Genomic DNA, 13,127 nt, shown 5'->3' with positions numbered 1-13,127 from the left:
TACATTTGAATATACGCTCTCCTTCTGTTATATTCTGGAGGAATTAAAGTCCAAAACTTAAATTGCTTTGCAAGAGTGAAGTCCAAAGGGATTAAAGTGTGCAAAAAAGGACCACAAATGCCCGTTGCTAGCAGAACACGTGTTTTTCTCGGGTGCACGTGGAACATTCTCCAGAACGGGCCACATGCTAGCCAGAAACATCGTCTCGGCACATTCGGAAGGACAGAATCATTCAAAATGTGTTCTCTGACCACAGCGGAATGAAATTAGAAATCCTTGACGGAGAAGGGGCGCCTGGGGGGCTCAGTCGGTAAGCGTCCCACTTTGATTCGCGTCATGATCTCCCATCTCCTGAGTTCGAGCCCCACGTCGGGTTCTGTGCCAACAGCTCGGAGCCTGGAGCCTGCTTTGGATTCTGTGTCTCCCTCTCTCTCTGCCCCTCCCCTGCTCACGCTCTGCCTTTCTCTCTCTCAAAAATAAATAAGCGTTAAAAAAAAAAAGAAAGAAAGAAATCTTTGGCAGGGAACACTTGGGAGAGCCACATATGTGGAGTTTAAACAACACGTTCTAAATGACCCCTGGCTCAGAGAAGAAGTTGAAAGGGGAACCAGAGGACCCGTGGAGATGAAAGAAAACAGTGGGCCAGTGGGCACGGGATGGCATTGCAGAGGGCGGGCCGGGGGCCACGGGGTGGCACTGCCAGGCAGGTGACTGAGATTTTAGGTTTGCACACGCGGGACTCCCCTCTGCCGGTCTTCATGCCGAGTGTGCTTTGTCCCCACCGAGACGAGGACTGTCACTTCGTCCGCACGTCCAGAGGAGGGGGATTCTGACCTGTGTCTGCTCTCCCTCCCGGAAAGCAGCACTCAGGACCCGGCCTCTTGCAAACCTCACAAATCTGTGGTGGGGCAGGCCTGACCCGGTCGCCTTTCTCTCCTGTCCCTTGTCTCTCTCTGCCTGAGCCGCGTCTCCCCAGTGTCCCCATGGGCCGAAGCATGGCCTGTTGATTAGGGAAGTTTCTGCCTGCCCCGTGGCGCGTCCACGGGAGACTGAGCTGAATCTGCCCCGGGGGGCGGAGTGCCCTCCAGCGGTCCCCCGCAGCCGTGGTCCCCCGCCCCCCCCCTCACCTACCAGGTGCCATGCCCGGAGGTGCGGCCAGGCCCTGCCCCAGCAGCCACCCTGGAGATGCCCTCCAGGTTGGGCCCCGGCTGAGGCCCACAGCACACACCTTCCCTGAGGGCCTCGCCTGCCACGGGCCGGACCGTGCAGCACACGTGACATTTGCACGTGGGCAAACCCACCATCAGCTGTGATTACCCAGTAAGGCCAAAACTTCGTGTGGTCACGGGGCACCTGGGCAATGCCGTAGGTTAAACATCTGACTCTCCATCTCAGCTCAGGCCTTGATCTCAGGGTCATGAGTTCAAGACCGGCGTTGGGCTCCATGCAAGGAAGGAAGCCTACTTAAAACAAACAAACAAACAAATCATAAATACAACGACTTACTGTGGCCCAGGACAGACGTCGCTTCCCCTGCAGCGGGAGAGTTGGCCACACGGCAGGCATGCTGTTGGCTGCAAAGCCCTCAGGTACCACCCTGCCGGGGCCTGGGGTCAGCACCGAGCGGTGAGGCCACGTGCCCTGGGAATAAAGTTACTCCCCCAAAGGCCTGGCTCATGCTCCTGGTCATCAGACGTGACTTTGTACTTTAAACGTAGACACCAGGAAGTGACTGCACTAGAGGCTGGGGACGTAGGACGGGAAGCTGGCAGAGGCCCACAGACCGAGAGGCAGGCCCTGTGCGGAGCGGGGAGGGAAACAAAGCTCCTGACTTCATAACCGGGCTCTGCGTTCCTCTGCGTTTACCTTTCCTTCTTTTTATCAGAAGGCTCTTTAAGATTACAGACTATGAATTATTGATTTATTTGTTTTTGCTAAAACCTGGCCTGCCCCCAATGCAAAATGGCCTGCACGCTCATGCTTTCCAGTTGCCTTGCATAGATGGCAGTGTTATCCTTCAGTAAAACCTTCGTGTTGTCACTGACAGGTTAAACAATGTGCACAAATATCCAGGCACGCTTTCCACTTTCAAAGGAAAATAAAGTTTAACATGTTTTCTTGTAGTAATGCACTGTTCAGAAGCAGACTTGGGTCTAGCCCCACCCACTTGGATCCCGGCCCCGCCCACTTTGGGTTCCAGCTCCGCCCATGCGGGAAGTCGCGCAGACTCACTTGGCTCCTAGACACCCCCCCCCCCCCCCCGCATGCCTGTGTGACTTTGGGTGAGTCCTGTAACTTCAACTTCACCTGCCAAGTTGGTGAAAGGCCTCCCTGGGCTGAGGTGCGGGCCTGGCCCAGATGGGTCTTGAGATCTGTATTTTGGTGGCTGTTTATCGTAGCCCACCGTTAGTACTAAGTATGTGTTACTCCAAGAGCATTTCGCTAGATTTGTAGGACCAAAAAGGAAGTTTAATAAGAAGCAGTATCAGAAGACCAAGTACTGATGATACACTGTTAACATTTTACAGATACTATTTTTGTGCATCATCATCATCATCATCATCATTTTAGTGATTTACAAAGGTTAGACAATTACGAGCATGTCACTGTGTGGGAAACGGGAGGCCACAGCCACAAACGCTCCACGTTGCCTCGGCCGAGCGCCTTGTCTGGGCAGAGCTGAGCATAAGCACTGCATCTCCACGTGCACTGTTTTGGAAAGAAACACAAACTTCTGTTCAAAGTCATCCACAAATAACTAAGCGCAGGAGCGTGCAAACACAGCAGCAGAAAGTCAAAGCTACTATTTGTCGACCGTTTGTTCCCCACCGGGCATTACGCCACGTGCCATGTGGATTCATTTATGGACGTATGTCTCATGCCACCCTGCCAGGTAAACACCATCATCCGCGTCTTACAGATGCAGAAACTGGGCTTGGACACTCCAATGCCAAGTTTCAGAGCTGGTCTGCACACGCCTACCATTCAGACGCATAGTCACTGTGTAACCTCAAAGTCCCGTGTTTTACCCCTAAGATGCATTGCTTCATAATCTGCAGTCAGCCGGGGTTTAATTCCTAGCAGCATGGATGAGGCTTTGCCTCAAATATTTCCATAAATTTTTTTTTTGTTTACTCGGGGAAAAAATGCTGTAAAACAAGGCGATGTTGTAAAGACAATATTGTAAAGAGCACTTCGCTTAAGTACTTTCCAATAGTTAGACCTCAGGGCAGTGTATGCTGCCAAAGATATGAAGACGTTTTATTTAAAATTACACTGGCGCAAGACCATCAAAGTATCCTTAACATTTTCATTAAATTGAGATACAGATATAGTTAGAGTAGTAAATCTCTTCTGATACAAGGTGTTCATTTAAGAGCCAAGGCCCTAAGCAGCCATGAGCCTGAAGGGAAATCCAGAAGCATGCAGACCTTGTTCAGAGCTCTCCGCATGCAGCCAGAGCACAGGCAGCCAACTGTAGCCTGGACAAGATCTAAGCAGGTGACTCCTCCAGCTACGCCGGCAGAAATGTCGGCACCAGCACGCCATGCTTGTTGGCAAGGGATGGAGAGGATCAGGCTGGGCATCTTGTCTAGCAGGCTTTATTATTCCGGTGTGGTGAGGCCCACAGACTCGGAGAAAACTGTCAAGTGAAAAGGTGGTGTGCTAGATGCCAAGGGGGGGGGCTCACCACGCCACGGGGGCTGCATGGGAAGGACCAAAGCAAATTGAGAGGTGTGGTGGTGGGTGGTGGTGAGATGGGCAAGAGCTTTTACCATGGTTTCCGCAGGAAGGAACGGGTGAGGCAGGGTAATAGGCTTAGTTGAGTGATGTAGGTGGGCTCTGGGGCATAGGAGCTCCCCTGGTTGTTGGGACCTTGCTCTGGGTGGTTAGGGTAGGTGGGTGGTGGCCCAGAGTGGGAAGGCCTGACAGAGCAGGTGATGGGGGAATGGGCTCCACATTGGTTGGTTTGCATCTGTGACATGCTCTCACAGGGTGGACAAGTGTTTACCGTGTCCGGGGAGTGGCTGGCCCCAGGTGGGCAGTCCCTCCAGGGTCAGAGAGGCCCCGGATGTCAAAGCATCAGAACACAGAAGATAAAAGGTACGGTTAATACAGAGAACAGAGGGCTCCGGCCAACAACCAGAAGGGGGCATCTTGGAAACGGTCCCTCCAGCCACAGTTGAGCCTTCAGATGAGGCTATAGCACCAGAACCATCTGGACTCCAAGCTCCTGAGAGACCCTGAGGGAGAACCCCAGGCTAAGCCCTTCCCACATTTCTGACCCGCAGAAACCAAGGCACTAAGTGTTCACTGTTTTGAGTCACTGGACGTTGGGGTAATTTATTAGGCAGCAATACTGTGTAAATACATATCTGGTCTGTGCAGCGTTAATAAGGCCAGGATTGTGGGTCTGGCACCAGGAACAGCAGTCAAGCTGGATCCTGGCACTGCCATTTACAGTACTCAGACCCTGATCCACAAGCTCTCCAGAGAAAATTCCAGAGCCAGTTTCTAGTCAGGTCCAGAGGTTTCCAGATGGAGGTGCTGGTGAGGCTGGAGTGCTGTGTGTCTGCTCTGCTACAAAGACGTCCACCTAGTTTGAATTCTTTTAATGTTTATTTATTCTTGAGAGAGAGAGAGAGAGAGAGAGAGAGAGATAGCACAAGCAGGGGAGGGTCAGAGAGAGAGGGAGACACAGAATCTGAAGCAGCTCCAGGCTCTGAGCTGTCAGCACACAGCCCGAAGCGGGGCTCGAACCTATGAACCGCAAGATCATGATCTGAGCCAAAGTCGGATGCTTAACCTTCTGAGCCCCCCAGATGGCCCTGGTTTGAAATGACCAGTGACTGAGAAGGGCTGTGGTGCCCACAGCGCCCTCCCGACCTAGGGGCTGAGCAAGATGCAGCTGCACCCCCAGGGCCACCTTGGAGCCATGCTGGGTACCAAGGACTGAAGCCTTTTCTTTTATGAAAGTCATTTTCAGAACTGCTCCCTTCCTCACCCCCCACCCCCCACCCCAGTCACAGTGGGGTCTGACGAAGGAGCAGTGGCGGGTCGGTGAACCCTCATCTGTCACACTCCCTGTGCCTGGCTGCAAGTGGGAGCGCAGAGAGTGTGTGACACATGGGTTAGACCTCCTGTCACTTTTTAAAGTTACACAAACAGCCTCAAACACGTGGAAAAGTCACAGTCACGGCATGAACCGCTCACCATGCGTCCAGATGCCCTGAGCGTTTGGGCGGCCGCGTGTGCGCCGTCACCCCCTCTCTGTGATTATCTTCTCAAACATTCCAGAGTAGTTGGGGTTTTTCTTCCCGGTTCAGAATCCAGTTGAGAAACAGCCATCCCATCGAGCTGCTGTGAATCTTCCATCTCATTTTATCAGCAAGGGCTATTTCAAAAAGCTGGGTCAGGCAGCTGACCGGCGGGGGGGGGGGGGGGGGGGGGGGGGGGGGGGGGGGGGGCAGAACCGCGGGGCATCTGCCAGCATAGTCCCTCCAGTGGCCTCACCTCAACCCCGGCAAGGTCTTTCTTGCACACGAGTTAAGATATGGCCATATGTATGGATGTTGACACAGTTTTTCCCTTACAGGAGTGTCGGGGTCTAGAATTAAAAACTGCACCTTTCTCACTTGATAGCCCGTGTCCAGCACAAGCAGGAGAAGAAGGAGACGGCCGTGCGAAGACACCCCTCCTCTCGGGCTGTGAAGAAACAGGAGGCTTTGGAGAGCCAGGGAAGGAACAGTTTTCACAGGCCTCACTTCGGGGGAGAAGATGTTCTAGAAGCCTCATTCAAACCTGGCACCTGCCGGTTCCCGGGGCTTCGCACAGAAATGTGCCACCCTTGCAAATGGCCTTGCTCCCGCTGGTGGGTGGATCGGGCTGACTTCTGACTCCCTCTCGGCTCAGGTCAGGCCTCTGGGGCCACGGGCAGGTGCGCCGTCCATCCCGTGCTTCTCCTCTGGTAGCTCCTCGAGCCCTGTTTTGTGCCTGTCCTGCGGCGTGATGTCGTCTGCCTCAGAGCCTGGGGACGGTGGGTTCTCGCTCCCTCTCCTCAACGGTCCCCTCCTTCAGGTGCACAGAGCCTCCCCCACCTCTGCATCCCTGAAAATGTCGGAAATGCTCCTGACTGGTTAACAGAGTGAGCCAGGCTCCCACTCCAGGGAGCGAACACCTTCCCAACAGCAGAGCGCTAGGAGACGAGCGTGTCCTTCAAAACAAGGGATTCCGTCAGAAATTCCTCCTGCCGTGACACCCTCATGTGGAAGTAAGGCGATCCTTGGTTACGAGCTATTGAATGTCATAGCACGATGTATTTCACATTTGAGGGAGCCTTTGTAACTCTGTGTTACAAACAGAAGTTAAATCCAACGCGGCAGACCGTCTTCTGAAAATGGCCAGTCTCTCCTTCAGGACTTTGCCTCCAGGTAGGAGCTGGGGTCTGACGAATGGACTAAACCTACCCTGCTTTTGTGGTCATGAGTTTTTTTTTAACAGTGGTAAAATACCCACAACCTAAATTTACCAGTTTAACCATTTTCTTTATTTAATTTTTTAAATACTGATTTACTTATGTAATGTCTACACCCAATGTGGGACTTGAACTCACAATCCTGAGATCAAGAGTATCTCGCCCTTCTGACAAAGCCAGCTGGGCGCCTTCCCCTTCATTTTAACCATTTTAATTTTTTTTTAATGTTTTATTTATTTCTAGGAGAGAGAGAGAGAGAGAGAAAGAGAGCGTGAGCAGAGGAGGGTCAGAGAGAGAGGGAGTCACAGACTGAAACAGGCTCCAGGCTCTGAGCTGGCAGTCAGCACAGAGCCCGACGCGGGGCTCGAACCCACGAACCGCGAGATCATGACCTAAGCGAAAGTCGGACGCTTAACCGACTAAGCCACCCAGGCGCCCCCATTTTAACCATTTTAAAGTGCACAGTTCTCTGGCATTAAGTACATCCACACTGACATGCAACCACTAGTAGCATGCATCTCCAGAATGTTCCATCTTCCTAAACGGAAACTCTGTCCCCATGAAACACTGACTCCCTGCCCCTCCCGCCACCCTGCGCTCCCCCTCAACTCTCTCTACGAACCTGGCGGCTCCAGGGACCTCATGCAAGGGGGATCGTGCAGTATTTGTCCTCTGTGACTGTCATATCTCACTCGGCAAAATGTCCTCAAGGCTCACCTATGCGGTCGCAGGGGTCAGGATTTCCTTCCTTTTTAAGGCTGGTAATTGTCCGGCATGTGGATATATCACATTTAGTTTGTCCTTCCTTCCGTTGCTGGACACTGGATTGCTTCCATTTTAGCTGTTGTGAGTTTAGCCGCTCTGCCTTCCGACTATCATACACGATGCGGTTATGATCATTGATGTGCAAGCATGTTTGGTCCCTTCTTTCGATCCCTGTGCGCGTATGCCCGGGCGCTGAATACTGACTTAACTTCCGAGACAAGATTTCCGTGGCGAAACCACAGCCTCAAAAAGAGAACACGCCTTCTAGCATGCACGTGACGACGAAGGCTGATTCAGTTGCTCTGCCACCCGTGATGACTTCTCCAAGAATAACCTCTGGGCTGATGGCTCAGGGCAGAGTGAAATTCGGCTTCACGAGCATGTGCGTTGTCCTCTAGAAATTGGACATCGTGATTGGATCCACCACCTATTTAAGAGCATTCACCCTGGGACTTTGCGATTTAAAAACTGATAGAATTGACGTGTGATAGAAATTTAAACTCAAACATTTCAAATAACAACTTAATCAGATCCCAGAATCCGGGTTTTCCTGTCACTGCCGCACAAAACACAGAGGAAGATAACAAATGCCGAGCCGTGAGCGCGCGTGCAAGTGCTCTGTCGCACGGGAAAGTGAGCCTTCCTGGTCCACCTGGAGCTCATCATTCAAATTAAATTTGCTAAGTAGGTTTATGATTATATTTTCCCCAAGGAAATGTGATTACTTTAAAATATTTAATCTATTTTTGAGGTGCAAAGACTGACATACAGGTACTAAACAGATCGATAGTAACTGAGCAAAGATTGATAGCCATGGATCTGGTCCAACCCTCTCATTTTAGAGATTAAAAAATTTGAACTCAGAGAAGTCAAGAAAATTACCCAAGCAGATGTAATTTCCAATTCTCATTCTTTACATTAATATCATGATGCCTGTTTATTATCCTAAAATTATCCCCATCATGTTGCAAAGAGAGACTTTTCAGGCCCGGGAGGGTGTTTAGCAGAGCGCACTCAGGACGGGGCCAAGCAGGGCTCCCGCTGCCCCCACGCCGGCGTCCTCTCCCCGCACCCCCCCCACAGGCCCTCCCAGCCCTTCCCATCCTGTTCCCGGGGCTCCGGGTTAGCGGTGCACCGGCGGGGAGAGGCGGGTGCTGCGTCTCTTCAGGCAGGGCCGGTGCGTGGCTCAGTCGGTTGAGCATCTCACTTCGGCTCAAGTCATGATCTCACAGTTCGTGGGTTCGAGCCTAGCGTGGGGCTCTGTGGTTCCCTCTCTCTCTCTGCCCCTCACTGCACCTCTGTCCCTGTCTCTATCTCTGTCTCTTTCAAAAAATAAATAATAAACATTTAGAAAATTAAAGAATCATCAGTTAATTCATCAAATATCCAGGTAGTGTTTAGATTCCCTGTCTCATAATTTTTTACCTGGTTTGAGTCAGGATTCAAATGATGTTCATGGGTCGCAATTTGTTGACATGTTTCTAAATTTACTTTAATCTCTAGGTTCTCTCTCTATTTGTCTCTTTTTCAACAATTCATTCCTGAAAAGAGCAGGTCCTTTGTCCAGGAGAGCCGCGTAGCCTGTCATACAAAATGCACGTGTGTGTGTGTGTGTGTGTGTGTGTGTGTGTGTGTGTGAGACACAGGTCAGATCTGGGGGCCTGGGCAGCTCCAGGGGCCACTACTGAGGCTGCTCCCCTGGGGGCGCCTCAGGAGGCTGGTCACCCAACACCCAACTGGTGGCCCTGTTGTCCTGTTTGCTGCCCCCCCCCCCCCCCGCCCGATCCCCGACTCCGAGAGGCTCTGCAGTTCTCATTCACGGATTCCAGTCCATTCCCTCTTTATTTACTCATGACAAACCTCTGTTAAGAGGACCGTCCCTTATCGATATGTAGTAACCTGATCCAATAACAAAGGGAAAGTTGGATTAAAGCTTCATGGGCTCTTTACCTTGATCCATCAGCTCTGAAAATAATGCCCTGGGTCCTGAGCATTCTCCAAAGGGCCAGCCGTGTCTTCAAGATCGGCTGGCCATTGTCCCCGTCACTTAAGGGTGTGCTCTGAGTGATGGGCAAGTCCTGTTATGCATGTGGACCGCACCTGATGGTTCATGCTAATGAGGGGGCTCAGGCCCCAGGGAAGACCCACTGCTTCCTCAGGGGGCTTGTCCTGGGCCAGGGGAGCTGGAGACTTAAGAATCGGCAAAACTCTCTGAGTACGGTCACCCTTGCATGCTGGGAGGCTCACGCATCCCTGAGACCAGAAACGACATTTAGGACCTGCCCAGACCTCCTCGCCCTGTGTGTCGCCCTTTGGCTGGTTCTGATTTGTGCCTTTTATAAGAAAAGCATAATCATGAATATAGCTCTTTCCTGGTTCTGCAACTCTTTCTAGACGTTCTCATTTAGTCTAAATTGTTGAACCTGAGGGTGGTCTGGAATTTGTAGCCAGCTGGTCAGAAGTGAAAGTAGCCTCCAAACTTCCACCTGGTGTCTGAAGCAAGGGCAGGCTTGTGAGGGCAGTGCCCTTCACCTTGAGTTTGACTAACTGGTTACCAGTGGAGATTTTTGTTACATGTCAGTGAGGACATAGTTGATGTGCTTTAAGCCAATGTAGCCACTGGTTTTCCGGACACTCAGATTGCCCAGCTTTGGCCAACGGGGGCTGGTGAGCCCCAGCTCCCACGCCTGTCTGGCGTGACTCTTGCCGTCTGTGATAGCTTTCTTGATGACAAGATAAGCCAGGCTCAGCTCAGATGACCCTGGCCCCACTTTTGAAAGAGCTCATTTTAATGTGTTTGACAGAAACGCACTGCAGACCTCACTGCAACGGGGAATGTCTCTCTCTTTTGCTCTTCTTGGAAACATCTCAAACACAAGTAGAGAGGGTACAGCAAGTAGCCGTGTACACATCACCGAGATTTAAGAAATAGTTCCCCCACCTTTGTTTCACCCCCTTTCCCCTCAAAATAAGTAAATAAAGTGTTGGATGTGAGAAATGAGCCCACTGACCTGATCAAAGGAGGGACGCGGAGGCTCGGAGCACAGTGAAGGGAGCCTTTCATCAACGTTCTCCCAAGGGTGGGTGTCTGATGGACAGGCACACCCGGCGTGGTGACAGCAGACAATTTATCTCCTAGCACGTCAGTCCCTCCCCTGGTTCCTCATTGGCTGATACTACAGACGTCACAGCCTCAGCCCGGCCCGTGGGAGGCAAGCAGTAGTCTGATTGGAACAAATATACATTCCCCGAGGTGACACAGAGACTGCAGGTCTTTGGCGCATGCTCACTGCAAACCCCACAAAACATACCTTGTGAAATGGAGAGGGGAGGAAGGTCCAGGAAGTGAAGCTTCTAATGGTTTGGGGTCAGGGAGGGTCTGCTCATACTTCCAGTCGGTTGTAAACCCATTGTTAACTACACAGCACAGCTTTTATGTGGTATTTCTGAAAGTGAATCATCTCTCTTACGTCTCGCATCCAGTATTGTTGGAGCCGTGCTATGTGTCCGGTGCTCTCCTGTCCCCGCGGCCCCACGGGGACCCACCTAACTCCACGTGCCTGCCACAGCTCTCTGTGTCCCGCGTGTGCGGTGTGGCTCGGAACGCTCGGTCTTTCGATTATTTTTTATTTTTTTCAAAGTAATATGCCAACATGGCTTTTAAAATCAAATAGCACTGCAAGGCTTTTAACAAAAGTAGGTCTCTTACAACATAATAGCATAAAACCAAATAACCAGGTTAAAAAAACGGACAAAAGAACTAAATAGTTATTTCTCCAAAAGAGGCACACAGATGGCTCACAGGTTTCTGAGAAGGTGCTCCCCATCATTCATCACCAGGGACTGCAAATCAAAACCACAGTGAGATCTCAGCCCCCATTGTTAGGATGCCTGTTGTCAGAAAAACAAAAGATAACAGGTGTTGGTGAGGATGTGGAGGGGAGGGAGTCCCCGAGTGCCGTCGCTGTCGCTGGGAATGTAAGTTGGTGCAGCCACCGTGGAAAACTGTGGAGGCTCCTCAACGAACAGAACGACCATACGATGCAGTGTTTCCCCGTTCTGGGAATTTAGCCAAAGGAAATAAAATCCGGATCCTAGAGCTGTCTGCACGGCCGTGTTCATGGCAGCATTTTCACGACAGTCAGGACGTGGAAGCCACCGGAGTGTCCGTGGGTGGATGAATGGGTAAAGAGAGCGTGCCCTGCGTATCTCACAAAGTACTTCCCAGCCTTTCAAAAACGGAAGGAACCCTTGCCATTTGTGACGACGTGGCTGAGCGTGAAGGACATCGCGCTCAGCGAACGGAGCTGGTGGCAGAAAGACAAACACTGCGTGAGGCCCTTACGTGCGGAATCCCGACGCGTCAGACTCCAAAGGACACAACAGTGTTAGGAGCGTGTCTTTAAAAATGGTTGAAAATGCTTCTCAAGTGTGATTCCTGCCCACCGTACACGTGACGTTGTAGTTGTGGGCGTGTCTGGGAGGCCGTGGGTGAGACACCGCGTGCCTGTTAGAGACGAGGCTTCACAGACGCGCCGACTGTGTATAAAAATGTTTGTTAGTGAGTCCCCTACGACCCCCACCCTCAGACCTCGGGGGTGGCCACTTCCAGTTTTTTAGCCATTTATTCTGGTTACATCCCTCCTTATTTCAACATAAAGTACACAGTCAGCTAGCCCTTGATCTCGACGTCTTCAACGCTGGTGGCATTCGATGACGGGATGTTACAGATTAGGATTGTAGCTCCCTGTGCCCCTTGCCCTCCTCCACCTCCCCAGTACAGACATATCACAATTTTGTTTTTTACTGTTTTTTTTTTAAGTTTCTATATTTATTTTGAGAGAGAGAGAGCGAGAGAGCAGTGTGCACGAGCAGGGGAAGGGCAGAGAATGAGACGGAGAGAGAACACAAGCTCCCCACTGTCTGTCGGGGCTCAGGCTCACCAGCCTGTGAGATCATGACCGCGTGGAAATCCAGAGTGGGCTGTTTAACCGACGGAGCCACCCAGGTGCCCCTGTCACAATTTTACAGTGTATCTGCGCTTAGGGTTTTCATCGTTATGACTCTGGGTAAATAGTCTTCAATGCTGACTCAAGTTCTAAGCTGGAGCTGTCCAGCAGAACTTTCTGGGGTGAGGGAAATGTTCTGGAACTGAGCTGTCTAATACAGAAGGCACTAGACATGTGTGCCTCTGAGCTTTTGTGACCCATGCGGCCGAGGAACTGAATTGTACTTATTCTAATTAATGAAAATTTAAGTAGCTGCTTGTGTCTCGTGGCTATCATCCTGGACAGAACAATAATCTGTACTATGACTGCATTTCCCTTCTTATATAACTTCTTTCTGTCAGCACAGAGCCCGATGTGGGGCTCGAACCCACGAACCGTGAGATCACGACCCGAGCCGAGATCAGGACGCTCAACAGACTGAGCCGCCCGGCGCCCCTGGTGAGACCGTCAGTGACCCTGAACGCCTTTCTCTATCCTCACACGTAAGGAGTAGTTTGGTCGGACAGAGAGCACTAGATTCATCGTCTTGATGATTTTGAGGGTTTGATGAGTCTCGGACGTCCAATCCTTGTATACAGCCGTGTCCCTCCCCCAAGTCCAGAAACGTCCAGGATCTTCATCCCTAATGTCCTGAAATCTTCACACCATGTAGGCCATTCGTTATTCCTGGGGTATCGAATGGGCGCCCTCAACCTCTGCCTCCCCTTCCCGTTTGAGAAACGCTTCCTGAGCTCAGCCCGCGCCCAGCTCTTGTCTACACACAGGGTCTGGCGGTGACACGACAAGCCAGGTGCTGGCTCCTGGGAGCTCTCCGGGCCCAGGACGCGTCAGACCCCGACCTGGGCCCGGAGGAAAATAGGACAGGGTGGTGTGACGCA

Source organism: Hyaena hyaena, unplaced genomic scaffold (assembly GCF_003009895.1).
Source record: "Hyaena hyaena isolate Hyena2069 unplaced genomic scaffold, ASM300989v1 scaffold_548, whole genome shotgun sequence".
In the NCBI taxonomy this organism is placed as follows: Eukaryota; Metazoa; Chordata; class Mammalia; order Carnivora; family Hyaenidae; genus Hyaena; species Hyaena hyaena.
Note: the sequence above shows the minus strand (reverse complement) of the source record.